The following is a 15,676-nucleotide window of genomic DNA, read 5'->3' as shown; positions in this document are numbered from 1 at the left end:
CTGCAGCTACTCGTGGTACAGTTGACCACGTTTCTTCCGTGTTTGGATGAAATAGCACTAGTCTTCTGTAGCGGCTTAGGTGCCGCCGATAAAACAGAATTTCTTCTTTTTCTGTCCAACCCGGAGCTGTGATTGGTGGTGGTGGTGGTTATTGTTTTAAGAGGAAGTACAGCTGAGCTGTTCCAGGGGTCCTAGGTTCAGTTCCCGGTTCGTCAGGGGATTATTATGGTCCGGCGAGCAACTCCTATGCCGGGAAGGCAGAATGCTGTTGATATTACAGTAGTTAGAAGTGCCTCCCAACGTCTTTTTTGCATGCACACGCTTAGCTGCTTATTCACGGGAGAACGATGGAAAGTTTACCTTTGAGTGGTTCGTAAAGCATCCTGCGGCAGCTCGTGTTAAAATTCAACTGCGTGCTACAGTGTTCGAGTAAGGAAATGAACAAAAAAATAAATAAATCCACGGCATTGCAACCCGTGTAGAACTTTGGCTTTGTGGAAACCGTTGCAACGGGAGTGAAAAAATATTCGGGTAGTTCTGTCATCACTTTTACAGTGATACAGAAATCACACTGCAATTTGTAAGGGTATAGAGCACACTGATCTTTACATAACTCGCACTTAGTCCTCACTGGGGTTATGAAATCTTCGATAATACAAAGTTGAAAGGAAACGGTAAAGCACATCGCTGCTTCCTTTGTAGAAAACAGAGCTTATCCATAACTGTAGGAACAAATTTCTTATTTTCCGGCGTGGTAGCCGAGTGACGTCATTACTTATTTCTCACCAAGGCGTCCGCGGTACGAATCCTGATCATTGGATGAGGTATTTTTTTAAGTGAAATTTCGTGACCGTGTGGTTCAGATTCCACGTAAAACTGGACGTCTCGTGACTATGATCACGCTTCAACAGTTACGTAAAACTTTATTTTTGGTAACCTGTTGGTATATTGTTGCCACGAACCTGCTACGCAGGCGTAGCAGGGGGAGAGGTGATACTCCCACGTGGCGCGTCCCAGGTGGCGGATAGGGGGGTCCTCACCGGCTTGCCGGCGGACTTGAGGGAAATAAAATACCTCTCGCGGACCAAACACACACCCCCTGTGGGTGGGGGAGGCAGACGAATAATACACCCACGGTATCCCCTGCCTGTCGTGAGAGCCGACTAAAAGGGGCGACCAAGGGTTGATTGTATTCGAACCATGAAACTACTTGTGATTAGTACCACCACGCGGAGAACACCAAGGGTTGCTTTTACTTGTGCGTAGTACTACTACATTAGGTACGAAATTGGTTTGTGATTAGTATCACACAGGAGCACCGCGCGGTCGGCTTTTGCAGTACCTGTGATTAGTACCACCATATGAGCAGGACCATGGGATGATAGCTACCATGGTTCTGCCTTGCCTATGATTAGTACCCACTATATGAGGAACACCACGGGATAGGGAGAGGTCCCTGTGGTTAGTACTCTTATGTGATGAACACCATAGGTTTGCGTTGCCTATACATGGCGCCGCAAAGTGAGAAAAACATAGGTCTGTATTATATGTCGAATTTCATAAGCTCTGAGTAGTACAATAATGTGTGGAATGCCGCAAGTCTCTGCTACTTTTGATTAGTACCGCAACAGAACAAATACCATGGTTCTATTTTGCTAGCAATCAGTACCGTTATGAGGGGCCGATAACTTCGATTTAGGACCCCCTTTTGACTGCACGCATAATCCATTCAGTGTTATGCTATAGCAGTAGTCCCTTGGTCAGTAATACTATATTGTCACGCCTGTTTATGTGCATATGAGACATTGCGGGTTGTAACCACTGATTGTTTTAAATTCATGTCCATCCATTCATTCTTCGTTCTCACGTTTTTACATTCTGGTCAGTGGAGAATTTTAAACTTTTAATATGTCATTCCATTTCGTCTCATTTCGTACCATTAGGGGCCGATGACCTAGATGTTAGGCCCCTTTAAACAACAATCATCAATCAATCAATCGGTATATTGTTGGGTTATGTCGTTCTGTGGTGTGATGAATAGGACCATACTCTAAACGAAGTTTATTAGTTATGAAATTTCAACGATGTGCGTGCAATATTTAGTTTAAATCGGTGTCAGTGACCCTTGATGGTGTTCTTAATGTTGCTTCTAGCACTTATCATATGAGTGTTCATCCTAAGTTGTAGCTGAAGCACTGATCACCCTCTGGGAGCCATTTTTAGAACAGTCATATTTTGTGGTTGTTATTTGTAGATTACGCTAAGCTACAAATAACTTTTCTTCTCTTATGTATAGGAAGTTCGTCGTACAAAGTTCCTCTCCCTCCCCTACATAAACCGGAAGTTGTCTTTCTTGCCCGACCGGATGTTCTTGGGTCTCCAGGAGTTGATTGTTTCTAATATAATTAATTGACAACTCTAATTGGTTAGCGTGCTGACCTTTGGTCATAGGGGTCCCGGGTTCGATTCTCGGCAGGGTCGGAAATTTTAACCGTAATCGGTTAATTTCGCTGGCATGGGGGCTGGGTGTGTGTGTTGTCTTCATCATTTCATCCTCATCATGACGAGCAGATCGCCTACGGGCGTCAAATCAAAAGACCTGCCATATGGCGAGCCGAACTTGTACTCGGACTCTCCCGGCATTAAAAGCCATACGCCATTTCATTTCAATTGACAACTGGGTTTTAAACGTAAATTGATTGGTTTTTATGCTGTGGTATGATGACATCTGACAACTGTGGTGTGTGTTTTTGGGTCTCATTACAGCTGTTTGCTGTTTTAGGGATATGTCTTATTCCCGGGGACTTCTTTAAAAATCTATGCCCAGTTGCATTTATCAGTGCAAATACTACGGCAGCATGGGCGATTGTAAAGGAAAACTGCCTGTCGACCGATGCCAGGCTTGTAAGCAGTGAACTATTTCTAGGTGCTCGCCTCTGTGCAGTACGTTCGTTCAAATGAAGTGTTGCTCTGACTACAGTTTTTTTTTTTAAATGGTCTTTTTCCAAATGAGAGCCACGGCATATATTTGCACTCGTGCACTTGTAATCAATAGACTGTTTTATATGTCATTAGTGTGTGAGAGTGTATGTCTGCTTGAGTGAAGACACTGCATAATGATTAATGCTTTGTCTACACTCGCTAGCTTTTCAGCTGCTGAGCCATTCATAACGAAGGACTACAATCTCTCACTCAGTTTTTCTTATATCGATATTGGTTATATTAGTGTATGATGACATTTCAGGTAAATAGGACAAAAGAAAAAATAAATCCATGGTGCATGCAGGCTATTAAGGATTGGCCTTTCCAACTAGATAGTCTGAAGGTACTGGGGTATCCCGTGGTTAGCGTGATAACTTGTATTGCGTTTCTTTCTTCGGCAGATCTGTTGACTCTCATTTCAGACAGTTTCATGGTTGACTTCGTGAGATGGAGTCTCCATTCCAGTCCTCAGTCAGTGATTGAAGTCCTTGGGTGAATTGAAGTTCGAACCGGGGCCTCCGACTAAGAGGCTACCCGACCCTCGCTGTCGGCAGCCCTGAAGATGATTTTCTGTGTTTTCCCATTTTTAAAGAAGGCAAATGCTGGGGCTGTACCTCAGTTAAAGCCACGGTCGCTTCCTTCCCACTCCTAGCCCTTTCCCATCTCATTATTACTATAAGACTTATCTGTGTCGGTGCGACCTAATGAAAAATTGTAATAATAATAATAATAATGATAAAGATCACTACCCGTGTACACTACGGGGCTGGCTAATAAATGGGATATAACATGTAAATTCAGTGAAGTTAATTTGATTTTTACTTGAAAGAAAATTTCCGTTCTCGAATCATCACGAATTTGCAAAGATGTCTTTAAATCATATCCTGTCGTTATTCGTGAAACATGATTTAGCATGCATGTTTAATTAGGATATTTCGACTCATTTGGGTTTAAGGTATATTTTGTATATAATCAAATATTTGTTTTAAAACGATTTATTCAGTATGTTCTAGTCCATGGTTTTTCGAACATTTAAAAAATACATAACTTATCATTCTTCACAATAAATACAGCATTTACACTATGTACATATGAGAGAGTATACTAAACATTGCTCTGTACTTTCAGTGGAAGGATGAATGAATTAACTAATGAATGACTTAATTATCAGTCAACGAATCTGCTAGTTCTGAATGTATTTGCAAAGTGTAAGGATAGATAGTAAACAAATACAAATAGTCTGTATCAGCACAAAATTTCAGAAAACAGCTTGTGATAAATTTCAATTTGTGCAGATACAGTATTTGTTTACTATTGTATTGTGAATCATCAACACTGTTTTAAATATAGCTTTGTCACTTTATGATGACTATGAAGTAAAATAATGTCATGAAAGGAACGTACAATAATCATCAACGCAGTGAGGGTAGCGGGTTGTTCCGTATACCTTGCGTGCAAATATGATTGTGTATGCATGTGTATACAATTGTTCCCGAGTGAAAAAGTCGATGGACTACAAGCTTCTAGTTAATCCGTTTCCTTGGTGGTAAGAAGAAGACTCTCCCTGGCCAAATGGTTGGTTGAAAAGCTGCAGAGAAAGAGCGAAAGTTGTCATAGGTGTGAATTCCACCTCTATCAACATTTTAATGCCTAGTTTGTGAAGACAACTGAAGTAAGCGTAATTGAAAAGATGACGATCTCATGCCGACTTCGCGGCAGCTGCTTTATCATAAGGCTACGGCCACACTTGCGTGATTTCACTCAGAAACACAGCGTGAAATCTCGCGTCAAAAATGTACAGCACTAACTTGGACGGGACCGGCCACCCACAACGTAATTTCCTGCCACGGGACAAAAGACAAAGTGCGTCTTCAAGATCGCCCGCTCCATAATGGGCCGAGGTCAATTTTGTTTGCGTGTTTTCCCGTTCAGTGCCTGGTCACACTTGTGGGAAGAAGACGCTGCGGTATGGCCTATTGTTTGAATACTCCGCGTGGTCCATCTGCGTTCGTTTTATATTTTCACTTTGCAGAATGGAATTAGTGAATTATTACTATCTTATAATTTTGGAGGTACAATAGTACCCGTGCCTTTACGATATAAAGGGCCAAGAGTTCAAAACCAGAGGCATGAAGAGAAATGCATGGTTATCGGTAATAGGCGCTGTGTTGGGCGAGATGTATTTCTTTTGCTGATAGCATTTTTCAGAAACAGAAAAACGTTTCAAATGAGGTCACGTACATTTTGTAATACTAAAAAAATCCTGTTGATTGCCTTTTAGTTTGTGTAGGAGCACGAATTGTCCATTTGATGATCTATCACTTATTACAGGATGGATCCAATATTTTCTTTGACAACGACGACGATGACGAACAACCAACGCAGCACATAATGCAGCAACGGAGTTGTTATTTAATGGAATTCTTTCCGCAATGATGTTTTGTTACTTGACAATATAATAAAATCACGCCGTGTGCACACACACACACACACACACACACACACACACACACACACACACACACACAATTGTGACCACGCGCCCTGTCGTCCAGCTGCATGCAAAACGCGCAGTAATCCAGCGTGACAAAACGCAAGTGATGCCACCCACATCGCAGGTCGTCTAGCTGCGTGAAAAATACTCAGTAATGCAGCATGAAATCACGCAAGTGTAGCCGTAGCCTAAGAAACACAACTGTCGGCAGGTAGGCCAAGGACCTATGAGGTCAGCAGTGTCGAAGGATTTAAGAGTGAACAGGGAGTCGTTAGAAAAATGATAAAACACAGTGAAGGACCATGGACAAGGATCCACGACATGTTTCTTCCAATAAAAACTGAGACAAACAAACCTCATGGCCTTACAGCTGCTCAACCCAAAGCCTGTAGATTACGAGATAGCGCGAAGGGCATTTCTCCCCAATAGCCTGCCTGAAATAACGGATGCATACGAGTGTAGACACCGCAGCAGCACAGGTTAGCATACCAATTTCATATTGTGGTAAGTAGGGTGCTGAGGTTTCACGATATACTTAGCTCCTAAATGAAACAACAGCTAAAAAGTACGCCTTGACTACTGCAAATGCTTAGCCTGTTAGGTTAATGTATTTAGAAGATGAATAATTTTGTGGAAACTCGCGAAGTGTTAGAATCAGGAGTGTAGTTGGCAGTAGCCACATCCTCTCCTCTTTGTGAAGAACATGTTCAGCAAGAGCTTAATATTTTCTGTATCAAGCGTATTATAGGTCTCTTACATCGTAGGTTTCGACGATTTAATAATGGCTAAGAATATCGTTTTCTCTCATTGCTATAAGAGCTCTCAGGAGGTTCTTACGTCGTTAGGAACCGTCGCACTTACGTCGTCATTCTTGACAGTTTCGTGTTACTACGGTACTTGACCTTGAAGATAAATTCTCCAAAATATTAAACATCTGACATCGATCGTCCATCCCGTTGATCCCATTTGCTTTCGAATTGTTAATTACTTAAACATCTTTATGGCTTCTGTGGTGCTTGAAACAAAACACATTACTCGAATGGGTTGGGGGAGCGGACTTGCGAGATAGTTGCTTAGAAAGCTTCACCACTGAAGAGTTCAAGTCTTTAGTTAACTTTGACAGAACGGCACGAAACTTCAGCCTATGTCATTAACTTAAGTGCCCGTACTACCATGGCCAGATAAATGTGGAGTTTAAAGTTATGCGGCAGATTGCACATTTATTCCGAAGTTGGGTTGAAAACGACATTCGTTTATATGCAGTCTGGAGAAATACTCTCTAGTTTAGCTATGCTGAAGATGGAGCGGCAGTTGAAGCTCATATCTGGGACTTTGCTCCTATCTGGTACTCTTACTGTAAGAATCAAGAATGCTGCACATTGTGATGAATCTGCATGGTGCTTTACGAAAGATAAGTCATTATAATATATTTATAAAATATATCATTATTTTTGTCTATCACAGAGTTTTTAAAGCCTGCCCCAACTGGCAAGTTGTTGCCACTAATTGTACGATTTACACGCAAGCGATGAACCAAGGAACTTCCTTTGTAGCCATGATCGTTACGGTGCCATCTCTTCGTCCTGCTGTACCGTTATTTACTGCTTCGAGTCCTATTAGTCGATTTTTTTAACCTTCTAAATGTTAGTCGGCAGGGTACTAGAGGGGGTGGTATAACCGCTTTCTACTATGTATTTACTTTAAAGTGAGATAGATGCTTGCCGGTTACTATAACATTGTCTTAAAATATAAAATAAATACTTATTAAATTTGCAACAGCCGGGCTGAGTGGCTCAGACGGTTAAGGCGCTGGCCTTCTGACCCCAACTTGGCAGGTTCGATCCTGGCTCAGTCCGGTGGTATTTGAAGGTGCTCAAATACGTCAGCCTCGTGTCGGTAGATTTACTGGCACGTAAAAGAACTCCTGCGGGACTAAATTCCAGCACCTCGGCGTCTCCGAAAACCGTAAAAGAGTAGTTAGTGGGACGTAAAACAAATAACATTATTATTATTATTATTATTATTAAATTTGCAACAATAAATTGAGTAATTAATAATAAAATTACCGATCCTCCGCCGCATGAATTCCGCCTACTAGTGATATCCAGGTTCCCCAATTTATTTTTCATCTTAACAAATTGGTGTCATTGGTTACGAAGATACAATTTACTTTCGCCGTAACGGGCATCTTCTTAATTAGTGAAAAAAATGAAAACCTACAACCTGTTTTCCAGTCATTGACCGGGTCAGGGATGTAATGTTATGAAGGAAGTATAGGCTGTTATTACAATGGGGTCGCCACTCCCAAGGTGATTTATTAATGGGTGATAAATGCTATGAAATGATAATGGAGAGTGTTGCTGGAATGAAAGATAACAGGGAAAACCGGAGTACCCGGAGAAAAACCTGTCCCGCCTCCGCTTTGTCCAGCACAAATCTCACTTGGAGTGACCGGGATTTGAACCACGGTATCCAGCGGTGAGAGGCCGACGCGCTGCCGTCTGAGCCACGGAGGCTCCTTCTTAATTAGTGTTAGAGAAAAAACAAAACAAAAAACAAAATGAAAATGTTATCGTGTGGTAGGAATTGTTTAATGGGATACATAACTTATATCTTACCTTTTGCTTCCATACAACATGTTCAGTCCTTTTATTTTCTACGAAGTGTCTGTATTTCGTTACATATTCAGTTCATTTAAAAGTTTCTTCGTATGTGTAGATTTCAGTCTAATTGTTTCCTTGGCTTGAACTTCAACATTATTGCCTAATATTGGACTCATACAATTTCAAAATAAACAGCACTAAACGAACGGAACACCCAGGAACAGAAATACTACCACGCTAAATTTCACTACATTGTCAGTAATCCTACTGCCAATGCAATAACAACGTTACATCATCTTCAGCATAACAATGCCATAGTTTAACTCCGTTGGTAGTGCGCAAGTAAATATTTATCTTCCAGATTGCACAACTGCAACCTACGCATCTGGATATTTATCTGACAGTCGTAGTACAGGCCATAAGATGTAAATATTTTCTCTAGCACCTGCTTATATGTATGACAAGTTCCGCCTGATAGATAATTACGGTAGTAATACAAACCTAATATACACCCAATCGCATAAAAATCGGCTGGTAAAGAAATATTTCATTTTATACATTCTCGAAACGCGAGGATATTCGTTAACTGTGGATAGCCGGTGGCTGAAGAGATGTTACTTGAAATCTGCACGATATATTTGTGTTGCAGAAATCGATGATGTAACTGACTGAACATGTAATCACTGATGAGGAAGGAAATTTATATCCTGTAATACTCCTCTGGGTCATTATCTCCATGGTTTGCAAAATGTATATGTTGACCAACTTCCCGATGAATCTCCAGTTTATCGACTTCAATTTGTTTTTAGCTATCCTCCGATTGCTGGAAAATCAAATTGAACTTGGATTTTATGTCTATTAGTTCTTTTTCAAGATCTTCACGCAGATTAACACAAGTGTTCATATCGACCTGCTTTGAATGAAGAGCTGTTTAAAGTCCAAGGGACAAACAGAAAATGTGATTAACCATTGATACTATGAATTCAGTAAATTGAATCGCAGCTGCGAATGAAAATGCCTCGCTTGATGTTTCAGAATGTGCAAAGTTCTGAATTTTTAGAAGAGTGAACAATGGCATCATGCAGCTCTGAAAAAAAAAAAAAAAAAAAAAGGTCAATATCCGTACATTGCTCAATGTGTTTCTTTAAAATAATTTCTCTTTTAGGCGATGCTCTGAGAAATGTGCTCTGTGGCCATACATTTCCTTATACTAAGAACGCTGCGTGCATGAGAAAGTGTTATATTAAATGAACGGTTTGCACAGTGCACGTACAGTAGCTGAGCGTGCTTCTCCATTATTTTTAGCAGCACAGCCATTAAACTATCCACTTATATTGCTCGCTCCATCAAAACCCATAACTCTTAAATTGTTCATATTTAGACGAAGATTATGCAGATTTTCGACTAAAACCATTGGCCAACGAAAAACCACGAACTTCATATACGCGGGGGGAATGAATGTTCCCGAATGACGGCATATTGTTTCTGAATGTGTACATTACGAATGCAGAGAGAGCATTGTTAAATACCTGAAACATCTGCAGTTTCATGTGCTAGTCCACGTACTTCAATAATGTCATTTTGTATCCTTGGACTGGTATAAGTAGCATTAGCATCACCATGTGCAAAATGTTCTTTTAGCTCACTGTCACCGGTGTCAATCCGAAAACTCAACAATACCCTAAAATTGCCGGCATGCAAAATTTGATTTCTTACCAGAGAAATGTGACCGGGTTCTCTATGACCTTCTTTGCCATAAACGGGTACAATTTCGATAATTGGAGCTCTTTTTTTCCGGGTTTCATCTATTTGAGTGACAGATGCCGCCCACCCTCATCGGAGGGTCTGCCTTACAAGGGCTGCACCCGGCTAGAAATAGCCACACGAAATTATTATCTATTTGAGTTTTCCAGCTTCTGTCTGATCAATAATACAACTAGATTTGTTTGCGAAAACAGAGGTAAGATTTTAGCAATAATACAAGTTTCTCTTGGAAATATTACTTGTTTTCATACTTTCTAAACTCTTCTTCGGAATTCTTCCCTTTCTGAAATGGATTTTTAACCAGAGAACCATGCTGAATATAATTGCTTTCCCTTGTTCCAAAATCAGATGAAAATATTACGTAGTACATACAAACGGTTCGTGATTTTGCATCTAAATAGGCCAACCATCGAAACTTGCGTAGCTAGTTCCATTGGAATTTTAAATTCACCTCTCCTGCTGGGAACTTCAGCAGGGGACCTTTTCAGATATTTATATTTTTATTCGTCAGAAGAACACACAGATGAATAGACCTATATATCGCAGTGAGAAATACAATAAAGTTTTAGAGGACAGAGGATTCTCTTAAAAATAGAAGTAAAAGGTCTTTCAGGTCGAGACAACACATCACTAGGAAATCTTTGACCTGCATCGTCATTAGTTTCTGTTTCTAATTTCTCCATTATGCTGTGAAAAATCCCACGTCAGTATAATCATATGCACTCGCACATTACATCGGCAACAATTATGTCTTTCCGCAGAAACCGACATCACTAGTTTACTTCGCGAGGCGTACTGGCTGATCTGACTCCGTCTGAAGTTCTGAATTCGTCACATCACAAATATTTTTAACCCTGTTCGTGTCATACATTGTTCACAAAGACCTGTGCCGTTAATCATTTAACTTCCGGCTTAACTGTACCCTTTCTGTACAGGTCCGCACTTCCTCTCAAGCAACCCTTTGGCGGTAAAGATAAGGGCAAATCTAATTCATTTAAAATAAAAAGACCGGGCAGATGTCTTAACAATATCATTTTCATCATTTGCTAATGCCTTATGGGAATTACCCGCGACCTGCAATGTCTTAACAACTGCAGAATGCAACACAGACTGATGATTAAATGCCAGGTCTAGCTCACTGTCTATTTATTTATTTATTTATTTATTTATTTATTTATTTATTTATTTATTTATTTTTGTTGAGGGCAAGTAAATGAGAGCCCCAGGGTGAAAACTGTCCTTTTACTCATCTGTTTCCGAGAATAATCGAAGAGTCGGAAAAAAAAAAAAGCCTGTGTACTGCACTGGCGGGTGAAATAGATCTGTATTTTGCCTCCCGTCAGAGAAGAAAACCCCCTCATCGCTTAATGTTGTTTCATAATTTTTGTGTCGGAATGTTTGAGGATGGGGAGCGGTACAGGGAAAAATCTCATTTTTTTTAAGAAACTGCCCCTTTCAGGGTTTTAATTTTGAGTTTCGTTTGTGAGAGAATGGTTTAAAATGAGGAAAAAGGTTGAAATAATTATTGATTACTTATTTAACAAAGGTCGTTAGTGGGCCAAGGGCCGCGGTGTCTGAAACTTGTCGGCTTTTGGTCCTTACGACCCGTTTTAAGAGTAGGATGCCAGGGTTGGTTCAATGGCTAAGGAGAATTCTACATTTAGTCATCTTTACTATTTTGTTGATCTGAGATCTAGTAGTCGAAATACGAAGTTCGATTCGTATCTTTTTATTGATTTCATTCTAGGTGCTTCTGTCATCATTCTTAGTGTCTTGTTCTGAAAAACTTATAATTTTGAAAGTAAAGTTTTTTGGAAAATAGTTCCAGGCCTCACAACCATACAGCGGGATGGATCTGACACGAGTTGAATATTTGAAGTTGTACACTAACGGACATAAGTGATCACATAGCAGTGGAGATATTTCACATATGCACATATTGGCAATAGTAATTGTTTTTGAAAACAGATATTTAACAGAAATATGTTTTCGTTTATAACTCGATATTTAGTTACAGTATACACAAACTTAAAAGAATTGCTGTGCTAAAAATAAAAATTAAAATAGTCTTAGTATTTTTATGGGTGGACATAAATGTTCCCACAACAACTTAAACTACACGTTTGTTACCATTTGAGCATGGTTTAATAACGTGTGTGCATTCCCTTGTTGCGAATAACACTTGTTAATCTGGGCATTGAATCTACTAATTTTCTTGTTATTTCTTCACCAATAGTATACCATTCTTGTAGAAGCAATTCTTTCAGCTGGTTTTTGCTGGATTTGTGGTGTTTTCCGACTCGTCGTTCGACTTCATTCCATAGATGATCAATGGGGTTAAGGTCGGGGGACTGGGGTATTATAAACAATACATTAACGAACATTATTAGCAATGTGCTCCGTGTTTTTGTCGTGCTGAAAGCAGTAATCAGCCTGTAGACCCAGTCTTTGGGCACTATGCCGCAAAATGTTTTTCAAAATATGCAAATAAAGATGCTGGCCCATTGTTCCATCTATAAACACTAGTCTCCAACATCTGAAGCCGCCTTGCACCCCCACACCACAACACCTCCACCACCGTGTTTAACTGTAGCCTGGAAATTGGTTGTTTCAAACTCTGTATTCATTTTCCTCCACATCGACTTTCTTCCATCATGGCGAAAAAAGTTAAATTTGCTTTCATCTGAAAAAAAATAATTCTTTTCCAGAAGTCGTCATCCTTCATTATGTACTCTTGAGCAAATACCAATCTCTTCTTTTTGTTTACTGGGATGATAAATGGCTTCCTCGTGGGACTTCGGGCATGATATCCAGCTCTATGAAGAGTTCTACGAATGATCTTTGGATGTACCTGTTTACCATGGTACTCCTGAAGTTGTGCAGCAGTTTCGGAAGATGCTATTTTCGGAGTCTTTTGCACTATCCTAATTACAGTCTTCTCTTCTCTCAGAGTAAGCTTACTGGAACGTCCACTTCTCTCTTTATTTACCAATATATTTGAAGTTTCGTACTTCTTAATGATACTGCACACTATATATCTGCTTCATTTAATGATTTGTGCAATTTCGGCTTATGATTTGCCTTTTTCATGCAGAGTTACTATTATTTTTCTTTCTTCTATTGTAGTTTCCCTCCTAATTCTCCCCATTCCGCTGTGAATCACCAATATCCACATCCACTTCTAATGTAAACAAGGCTTGTAACTGTGTTCTCTCCTCAATGTTCAAGTCAGAACTAATGCGTACTACTCGGTTTTATGGATAGCTTTCATCGGTGTGTGTATACTTCTGTCCAGGCATACCATCAATGCCCGGCCTTATTTTTCTCATCTCTTAAGGTATGATCAGTATTTTACTGTACGTAATTTCACGTTTGTATGCATAATGCATCGTTTCAATTCATGATGGAGCGAACAACGTACACAGTTTGCTACATTGCCTATTTTATACTGATTAATGGGTTAATGAGCCTCCGTGTGAACATTTATGTCCGCGTGTGTATATTTGTTTCCAAGCAGATGAACTTTGATTGTTAAAATTATTGGTGTCTGTTTTGAGGCGTTAGTATCTCTGATTGTTCATTTTATCCTTCAAACTGCCGGGCTGAGTGGCTTCAAACTTGCGTCAGTAATATACGGAAGTTGTTCGATTATTGAATTGGGTAGCGGAGGTATACTGTGCTAAACTGTAAGCTTACATTGTGTTATTGTGGGTACTTTTAAAAAAAATCACGCATGAGACAGCGATTTATACCGCTGATAAATTTGTAGCAGTCGTTTGCTCTCCTGCAAGATTACTTGCAGCAAGTCCGTTTTTGTTATTAACGATGTCCTCGTGGCTGCAACTGTCACTTTTCACTGAGAATAGTTTTTTAATATGGTATACTTCTCCGATTCTTTTTCGAAAGATTGTTGGGTCTATTCTGTTACAAAATCTTGCTGCACTAGCCGTTGCTGGCGGGTTTTTAAAATGCTTACGACCATAAGGTTAGATTTTTTTTGCAATTGGCTTTACGTCGCACCTACACAGATAGGTGTTATAGCGACGATGGGATAGGAAAGAGCTAGCAGTGGGAAGGAAGCGACCGTGACCGTAAGATACATCCCCAGCATTTGCGTGGTCTGAAAATGGGAAACCATGGAAAACCATCTCCAGTGCTGCCGTCATTGGGGTTCGAACCCAGTATCTCTCGAATGCAAGCTCGTAACACGGCCAGCTCGCTTGGTAGAAGCTGATTATACACCACTCTGCTGATATAAAAGTCCTTATCATATGCATAAGAGGCATATTTCCCGTCAAGCAGTAATATACGGTAATAACAGCCAGATGTTTTCTAAAAACTGCGGGATTATCTATATTTTATGTACATGTTGAGATAGAACTCAAATTTCCGGAGATATGTGGAAGTTTTTTAAAATGTAATAATCTCTGTCGTCATTGCTCGAGCGTTAAAAACGCATGAAACACAAAAGATCAGAAATTTTATTTTGCTCAACTTTTATTACTCTATTTACAATTTTTCGATACAGCTACAGTATAACGGAGAGATTTGACGCTTCCTGCTTTGACCCCCTTAATATTGCTGCGTTGCTGTATACTAATGCAATAATATATATAGTCAAGTGTACAACCCGACTATTCCCTTAAATGCAGAGTTTCGAGAAATTCTGTTAAGCAGTTTTCCCGCGATGTAACAGACGGACAAACATTGAGCTGAATCTATTTTCGACTTACGTGTATCTAATTCGAAATACAAGCGAAGTATGAGGCAAAAATTTGAAGTGTATAGACAAATTATTTTATTTTTACTGATATTTTGGTGTCATGTTGTGGACAGAGAATAATTTTAATCCAAGTGATTATCTTCTACCACTTTCAAGGAAATATTTTGCTGTTTGACTTAATGCCATCCCAGAGTCACTATTCATATCCCTTTATAGTTAATAACTAAGAAATTAATACGTTAAATACGGCTGCCGCGCCCGCGGGAGGGGAATCAATGCTCTGGGTTGTGTTCACTCGCCCCTCCCTTAGCTATCCTGCGCACACGCCCTCCTGCGCTAAGCTGCAGTGTGCGCGGCTCCTATGGCAACATCTGATGGCTCTTGTTCTTGGCACCTAGTGTGGTGTCATTTTAATTGCCGAAGCATGCCGGTTGCAGCACCGGTCATACTTTCTTTTTACAGTTTTATTTAATTGCATAGCAATGTGCATTTTAAGTGTAAATAAACTATTTTTGTAGTAAGTGCTTGCATCTGTAGGAATCCTCTCGAAAAGTACCGTATTCTAAGGTAGGTTTGGTCTCGCATATAAGCGGAAATACTTCAGTAGTTTTTATAACGTCATTTGTTGAGCTTGGTTTTAGAACATTTAGATTGTAATGCTTGTTTAGCATCGAAGGTGTCTGCTCCGAACAGATTTGTCTCCTGTTTTAGCCTTACTACGTTCACCACCCACACGTTGTATTCACATTGATTGGACGAAGCGCATGTAACCAGGTGCAAGCATAGTTATTTACGGAAAATGAAATTGTGGGAGTTTCACCATAAAAATATAGTACGTTAGAATAAACCAATTCTTACGTCCCTGTAAATCATTTCTTTGAGTATTGTTTTATTAAACTTGTTATAGTCGAGTGGATTGAGTTGACAAATGAGTGATACATTTTTTTCGGGAAGTTCATCATATTTTCTGATATTTGAATATATTTAGACCTTATTGCAAAGGGTATGAATGAAGTCTGTATATGCACGAAGGATAACTTGCTGTGAAGATGGAAAACGTGGACACTTTCAGCCGGTATCTTATTCGTATCATAAATCGTGAGACTTGCA

The 15,676-nt window shown here is 39.9% G+C and overlaps 1 protein-coding gene across 3 annotated transcripts in view; it reads left to right on the top strand.

Moving 5' to 3' along the window:
* Window positions 1–15,676, top strand: part of LOC136871693 (SUN domain-containing ossification factor) — a 338,199-nt gene that overhangs the window by 87,205 nt on the left and 235,318 nt on the right. Inside the window, exon 1 of one of the 3 annotated variants that reach the window (XM_067145206.2) lies at window positions 15,051–15,133. The exons of the other annotated variants lie outside the window; for them this stretch is intronic. The gene's annotated coding sequence lies outside the window, so the exon portion shown is untranslated. Of the gene's footprint in view, window positions 1–15,050; window positions 15,134–15,676 lie in introns of those variants that run through there. 3 annotated transcript variants of the gene reach the window in all.

This window comes from Anabrus simplex, chromosome 4, assembly GCF_040414725.1.
Source record: "Anabrus simplex isolate iqAnaSimp1 chromosome 4, ASM4041472v1, whole genome shotgun sequence".
Taxonomy (NCBI): domain Eukaryota; kingdom Metazoa; phylum Arthropoda; class Insecta; order Orthoptera; family Tettigoniidae; genus Anabrus; species Anabrus simplex.
This window is presented reverse-complemented; position numbering and strand designations above follow the sequence as displayed.